Source organism: Oxyura jamaicensis, chromosome 27 (assembly GCF_011077185.1).
Source record: "Oxyura jamaicensis isolate SHBP4307 breed ruddy duck chromosome 27, BPBGC_Ojam_1.0, whole genome shotgun sequence".
In the NCBI taxonomy this organism is placed as follows: Eukaryota; Metazoa; Chordata; class Aves; order Anseriformes; family Anatidae; genus Oxyura; species Oxyura jamaicensis.
Window position 1 is genome coordinate 2,953,344 of NC_048919.1, and position 7,556 is coordinate 2,960,899.

Sequence of the window (7,556 nt, forward strand, 5' to 3'; positions counted from 1 at the left end):
GGGGGGGGGGGGGGGGGGCGGTGATCTCGTGGTGCCCCCCCCGGCCTCACGGCCTGGCCCGTTTGGGGCCCGCTGTGGGATGGGGCTGGGGGGCTGGGGGGGGGAAAGGGGTGCTGGTGGCCCCCCCTTTGCCTCTCACCGCAGCCTCTTCTTCCCGCAGGTCCCGGATCTTCCACCTCCTCCCGAGGAATCAGAAACTTGTGGAGCTGCCGGGGATCGGTCGGGGCTGGGGGGGATTTGGGATCCCCCCGCCTCACTGCTGGTCACCGCCTGGAGCTGGGGATCCTCCTCACCTGTGCTGCTCGTCACCCCCTGGAATTGGGGATCCCCCCGCCAACGCTGCTGCTCGCCCCCTGGGTCGCAGGTGGTGAGGATGGGGCTCGCCGGCATGGGCAGCCAGGTAGGGTCCCCCCCTCATCCCGCCCGGCGGCAGGAATTTCGGTTTCACCAACTGCAAACCTACCCGAGCTGGGTGGGCTGCGTTGTTTTCAGGCTTCGGTTTGGTTTCTGGTGGTGCAGGGTGAGTCTGCCCCCCCGCAGTGGTTTCTTGGCCAATGTCGAACTTTAAGATGGAGGTGCAGGACAAAACGTGGGTGTGTTCTGTGGCTAAGGGGGGGTTTCCCTCAAAAGTGGTCCGTGCAGCCTGGACCCGTGTGCCCACACCTAGGGAGGAGACGTGCAGCCTCCTCTTGGGAGCGTGTGTGTGTTTCCTGGTACTACCTGTCCGCGTACACAACAGCGCCTAGGCATCAAGGTGGGACTTGCCTAGGAAAAGGAAGATCTACTCCCCGTACCGCGTGCATCCGTAAAACCCAGGCTTACACCTGTCAGATCCTCCTTGCTTGCTGCTGTAGCCTGGTTTATGTGCGTGTCTGTAATACCAAGAGTTTTGTGCACACCTGGCAGAGCAGTCTAAGGGACGTGGCTGTCACCCGTGAAAACTGAGGGTCTTAACTTGGCCTTTTTTTTTTTGCATGGACAAGCCTGATCACATTTCCATGCCTCTGCGAAGTGACCGAAGAGCTTCTGGGTCTCGAGAGAAGGGCTGTGAGGACTGGCTGATGCTTGCTTTGAAAAGTCACCTGTTATCTTGCAACTCTTATTACGGGGTGAACATTTAGGTACAGCAATGAGGTTATGCGAATCTGAGTAAAGCCTGAAGTGGAATGCTGAAGGGGAGGATATTTTCCTCCCCACCTAAATCGACAAGCCAAAAGAGCCTGACTTTAGCCCAATTACGAAGGGCTGAATTCAGACAAATTCTTCTGTAATGGGAAAACCAAAAGTCTTTACTCAATCCTTTCACGCTAACATTAGGCAAATCTGCTCTGGTATCTGATTTCCAGTTGGCTGACAAAACAAGCAGAGGCTCTTACTCTGTGTGTACATAATAACAGCAAATTGTTGTGTGGGCTTTAAAAAGGAAAGCAAGGCTCTGTTACAAGTTTGGGAGGTTATCGCTGAGTTTCCCAGAAATCTCCGTCCCTGCAGCTCCTGCTGGAGCGATGGGAAGCCAGTAAGGGGCTTCTCTGGAAATCAGTCCTCACTTCTGCACGGCGACGTGTTGGCTGAGCAGGGGTTTATCGTGCGGCTGTGTGGGGTTTGGTGCTTGCGTGGCCTTAGGATGTTGTCAGCCCGGTGATTGTTGTGTGCCTGTCAGTGGGTGAGGGTCTGTGGAGGTGGTGCTGGTCCGTGTAACAAAACGTCAGGATTCTGAGCTGATGACCCTCGTGCTCCAGTCTGGAAAAGGCGGATGGGGGGCAGCCAAGTAAAGTTGAGGAGTCCTTAAGCCATGGTGAGCCCGAGAGGCAGCATCCAGCTTGTGTTGGTGGCTGCAAAAGCTGCAGATAGTGCCCGCAGCGTGCAGCCTGGACCCGTGCCTGGTGGCCCCGGGGAGAACCTCGGCTCCGGGTGCTGGAGGCATCCGTGTCTTCCAGCAGAGCGGATCAGAAGCACGCGCACGGGAGGATAACGTGGGCTGCTCTCCGCAAGCTGTGGCAGGAGCCAAGGGGAAGGAGGTGTGCCCGTGGCGGCGGGTCACGTAGAACTAGCCAAAGCCCGCTGGAGAGCGTCCCGAGGAGGATGTGCAGACAGCCGCTGTGTCACGCTGTCGCGTCCGCTCGGTGTTTTGGCTTGGAGGCATTCAGGAGGAGCTAGGTGGACCTTGTTTTATGTTTTTTGAGTGCTTGAGTATGTCTTCTGTTCCTGTGCCAGTGGCTTTAAACCTCTGACTAGTAAGTCTTTGAATTCTTTTGTGTCCTGCGCTCCTGACTTGTGCTCAAACTGTGGCACCTGATGTTGTTGTCATAGCCTGCGTTCCTTATAAAGAAAGCAGCTCCACTGCAGCCCTGAGGTCTTACCAAACTCTTTACCTGCAGCTCCTCAGAGGGGAGGGAGGGTGTTTCGGAGCAGAGCAGCAGGCGCACCGCGTGCTCTGCCTTCACGTGGTGGTAGCAGCACTGGGGGACTCGCTGCCGTGCTCTCGCTGCTGTTCCCCTGCAGCTGTCCAGGCACCCGTTCCGCTGGGCCTGCCCTGTAATTGGAAGTATCGCTAATAAGGAAAGCGTGCGGGGGCTTGACTCTTGCCGCCGATGATGTCTGATGTTTTCCTGCACTGCCGAGGGTTTGGAGGCAGGTGGATTTGGCGTAGACTGAGGCATCTCTGTGAAGCACCAAAACCTGGGGCTCGAAGACTTGAGGACGGTTATCTCGGGAAGCGCTCGGAGCGTAGCTAGGTGAGACTTGAGCGTGACCAAAGGAGTAAATAGTCAATAACCAGCGTGTTCGGTTCCGTTTCAGTCTGGTTAAACGGCTGCAGCAGTCACGGATCAATAGTAAGGTGTGCTTTTCCCTGAGCCTGGAAATCTCAACAGCAAGAGAAACAGAAAGTGATTCTGCTGTTAAAAAGGCTGGGAAAGGCAACGTGGCAGAGGGGAAGAGGCTGAGAATTACAACAAACTTCCCCATGCAGCTTCCAGCAGTGTCCCTGGCTAGAGGCTGGCTTGGTTCTCGGATCAGCTGTTGACTCACAGGAGGACGTGTGAGTGCAGTGTTTGGTGCAGGACAGGTTGGTGAAGGCCTTCAGCGAGCCGTGGGTGTGGCTTGTGGATTTCCTCGCCCAGGATAAAGGGAAACACATCGAGACTTCGCAAGTGGAAGGAAGAAGGGCTGAGCTGCACAGCAGGTACAGCTCTGGTCTTCCCCTCAGCCCCAGACTTCAGGCAGCAGGAGCCCCGCTTGCTGCGAATCGCTGCAATTCCTAACCGGACCTCGCAGGTTCTTCTGACCCTCTGCATGAAGCCTCCCAAGTCTTTGCCCACCGTCCAGTGGAACAGAATGATGCCCCCAGTAGTGGGAACACAGATGTGAGTATTGGGCTTCGCAGCGCGCTGCCCCCCGCGCTGTTAGCCTTTGTCTCCTGGTTTGATAGGACGTGGGCTTCTCCGTGGGCTTCTCATGCAGGATCGCATTTCCTTGTCCTTTTTCTTCCTCCTTTTTCTCTCCCATGATATCAAGTACGTGTGAACTGAAATGGAAGGGATGCAGCTTGTTAGAAGCGTGCTATTGTCTTACAGATAAATAGCGGAATGAGATCATGAAATGTCTGGGATCATGTACTGCACGCTGCACAAAACGTGATTCCCATCATGAAAGATCACCGTAACTCCTGCCGTCGGTGTTCCTTAAACATCCAAGGAAACTGATGAGATCTGAGGGTTATTCTTGCACCTTTTGCGCAGTTCCACGTGCGTGTTTTGAATGGATCCAACCTGATAGTATCGTTGGTAACTCACGGGGACGTAAGTGGTACAGGGTTACAACTAAGGGTAGAACTGGATGCTTTGCCCTCTGCGAGCTGATAAAACCTGGCTATCGGACCCCAGCTGGACTAACAACCTAAATTCGGGGTGCTCTGCTGCGAGCGCTCAGCCCTCTGTCCTTCTTTGGAAAATACTCCACTGTTTTCCCCAACCTGGTAAAAATAGAGCTTCCTGCGAGGACTTGAAGAAGCGAGGCTTTTCTGTACAGCATGCCTTGGTCTGATGCAACAGCGTGGAGGATTTGAGCAGTTTTTGGCAGGATGAAGCCAACAGCTTGGCAGGGACTCAGAAATACAGTGGCGAAGTTAGTTTGTTACCTTCGCTAAGTAGCCCTACGTTCCCAGCCTCTCATCCTGGTGGAAACCATATTAACACGGTTTGCAGCTGCAGCCGTAATGGGTTCAAGACAGCTTCTTACCGTGTCGCTGGCAATGACTGCCCCTCACCTTCACGACGACTTAAAACAACCCCCCAGCCTGGGCGGCGATAGGACTGCGACCTCGAGTCTCGGTGCTTTCCAGAGCAGGCTCTCCGATGTGAGGACAAACAGCACGTGTTGTCCTTGCAGTTGGGGATGTCTGCGTCGAATGACTCAATCCAGATCAGTAACGTGGCTTTCGGACAAGTGATGTCACTTCTGTGGATCAGCCAGCTGGTTAAGGGAGTAGGGTGTTCTCCTGTTTGTACCGAGCGACTCGGAATAGCCGCTGACCTCTGACGAAGATGCGGGTCTGTAGCTCGACCCTAGGGTATTTCAGCAGGACAGATAACCCCAGAGCCCCAGCAGCCTCTGCTCTGTCTGCACGTGGCTCTCTTTAAGGGCTCTGCTCTCTTTCTGTCCTTCCTGGTGCGCGTTTTCAGAAGAGCCAGTTGGGGAGTGCTGTCTGTCACAGCCGGTGCCTTTGGAGCCGTGACTGGACACTTTCCCTAACATTAAAGGATGCTGGAAGTGCAGTGACCACTGCAAAGGTCTCTTCTTGTTGTTTGTGCTGCAGCTTGTCGGGTTTGAAGCTAAATATAGATGAGTCTTGCATCTCCTGAAGCCTCAGTGGCCACTGACGTTTGAGATCATTAGATATTTTAACAAAAATGGTGAAATTGCAAACCATGTGGAAAAAATGCAGCTGTATCCAGGGGCAGTGTCTGTAGGGAGTCGTGTCACCGTGTCCCTTGGTGGCCACTGTTTTCTCTGCTTCGGTAAGATGCTCCTCAGGCTGATCTGGGGTCTTTGCATGCTCTGAAGTCTCCCCCCCGTGTGCCCCAGCGTATTTGTCGGTGTGTTTTGTTGTACACATGGTTGTATATGCACACAAAGCTTGTACCTGCCTTGGAAATCTAGCAGTCAAAGCAAATCATGAGGATTAATAGGTAAAGGATGTGGGGGGGGCGGGAAATAAGGCAGCAGTTGGGGACACCGTGTATGGAGCCCTGTGGCTTGTGTGTTCTTGATGCTTTGTAGGAGAGGAGGATCTCAAAGAAAGGTTTCCAGGCTGATGCTGTGAAATCTGTGGGCTCAGCACTGAGAGCACCTCCTGTTCGTGTGGAGTGTCAGCAGCAGCAGTGAGCCCGTCTGGGGGACTCATGGACGGGGCAGTTGGCTCTGCTGGTAGAGCAGGGATGGGGCTGTTGGCTGAGAGCCCCCGGGGACGTTGCCAGCTGAGCTGTGACTCGAGGCGTGGGCCTGTGCCTGACAGGAGCAGTCGGGTGACCGGGAGGAGGCTGCAGTGCTCTTCTGAACGGAAAGGCTATAAAAAGGTACGTGGCAAAGGCCAAAGCTGTGTTGTTTTGGACTGCACAGAAATTTTTGCTTCATCATCTCCAGCTCAGGGTGACTGATGAAAGCCGTAGGAATGGCTGTGCTGCAAGAGAGTCCAGATCTGCTGCAGACTGCCAGGCTGGGGATCTCGCCTCTTGGTTGGGCTTGCCTCGATTAGCAGAATTCTGCAGTGCAGAATGAGTAAAAGATGAGAAGCCTCATTGCACAGGATTTTTTTAATTTATAATTTTAAACTTCCTCCACAACTGATTGCTAAATCCTTCCTCTCTCTCTTCTCCTAGTACATAGATGCATGTGGCGCTACTGGTTTTCAGCTGGACCGAGTTCTAGGTAGACTTAAAAAAAAAAATAAAAATCAGAGGTGTTTATGCTCTTGTAAGGGGCTGGTATCTTGGCTTCCTAAAGAGTTGCCCAAATGTGGTGGGGAGAAACAGGTCAGGAGGAAGCAAGACGCTGCTGAGTTCATCATGTGGCAGCCTTTCAAAAATAGTACTTCTGTGAGCCGTCAGAAGGGAGCACGTTCTGTGTGCTCTGCTTCTGCACTGGCATGGGGCTGCTGCTAACACTGTCCCCATGTCCTCCTTGGCCCTGTTTCATCATCCACTTAGAGACCAGATCAAGATCTCTGGAGTAACTTTTCAAGGTTCTGCATGGAATTGCTGAGATAGAACTGCTCCGTTGGGACAGGACCATCGAGGTCATCCAGGGAGGGAGGACAGCGAGGGACAGTGCACGCACAGGCATCAGCACCAGCGCTGGTCTCTGCCGTCCAACACTGGATGGTCTTCCTGAAAAACAGACAGGATCTGGCCGCTTCTCCCCTTGTGTGGTGGTGGAATTTGAGGCAAAGGGGGGCAAGAAACTTGTCTGGGTGAGCTGCTTCTTCCAGGTCTGGCTCTGGTCCAGTTGCCTGCACTGGCTGTGGAAACAGTATTTGCAGGTCTTACCTAATTCTGCAGTCAGAGCAGTGTAACTCTGAGGTTTTATTTCTTGCTTTGAGCTGACTCCTTGGGGTGAGGACACCTCTCTGCCGGCGTACAGCAGCGTGCCCTGCTGTGGCTCCTTCCCTTTGCAGGCAGACCATGAGGACACAAAGCACCTTTCTACGGGCATAACCGCAGTCCTACTGCAGGGGCAGCATAGCAGGAGCGAGGGGAAAGTCAGACGTTAGCCTAAACGGGTACGGGGTCAAACCCGGCGCGTAGACCCGCCTGGGGGCTGTGGGCAGCAGCAATATTCAGCAGCTTGGGGGCCCTCGGAGGGCGGCAGGCAAGCGAGTGCTCGTTAGTTCCGTCTGTGTGGGACATGGGTTGGCGTCGCCCTTGTACCCGCGACGAAGCTGAAGGTCAAAGAGGCGCACGGCGTGCGCAGCGCCCCGGCCCTGGCCCTTTGGGCACCGCCGGGTGGGTCCCGGCAGCCGGCTTGTCCCGGAGGGGCCCGGTGTGCTGGGATGAGGTGGGAGGGGAGGTTTCTGCCTGATCACGTGCAGAAAATTTGCTTTCTGCTGGGCTGCGGAACGCGCTCGCTGGGTTTCCTGTCAGCCCCGAGCGTTTGTGGTGGCTGCTGCGGGGTCAGGCCCCGACCCTCGGCATCGGGGGCTGCGGGTGGCCGAGGGACCCCCGGTGGGGGCTGTGGGACCCCCAGTGCAGGACGGCCTGGGGAGGCTGGTGTGGCCCCCTGCGAGCCGTGGGTTCACGTTTTGGGGTCAGTTGGTGCTGCTCAGGCTTCGGGGACTGTAACAGGAGGCGGAATTTTTGGAAATAACGCCTGGTGGTGTGTGGGGTGGGTGGGAGCGCGGTGGGCAGAGACGGCTGAGGAGCGGTGTTTTGGGAGGAAACGCCTAAAACGCTGAAAGTTCCTGCGGCGGGGCCGGGAAGGTTCCCCCCTTCCCCTCCCGTTCCCCTCCCATCCTTTCTCCCTTCCCCTCCCCGCCGCACGTGTTGGGGTGGGGGGGGGGG

At 55.4% G+C, this 7,556-nt stretch overlaps 1 protein-coding gene across 4 annotated transcripts in view; it reads left to right on the forward strand.

Annotated features, from left to right (window-relative positions):
* The first annotated feature begins 271 nt into the window (after positions 1 to 271).
* Positions 272 to 7,556, forward strand: part of KANSL1 (KAT8 regulatory NSL complex subunit 1) — a 95,094-nt gene continuing 87,809 nt past the window's right edge. For 3 of the 4 annotated variants that reach the window (XM_035347787.1, XM_035347790.1, XM_035347791.1), the window contains exon 1: positions 2,418 to 2,447. The gene's annotated coding sequence lies outside the window, so the exon portion shown is untranslated. Of the gene's footprint in view, positions 401 to 2,417; positions 2,448 to 7,556 lie in introns of those variants that run through there. The other variant, XM_035347788.1, reaches the window with a different exon arrangement.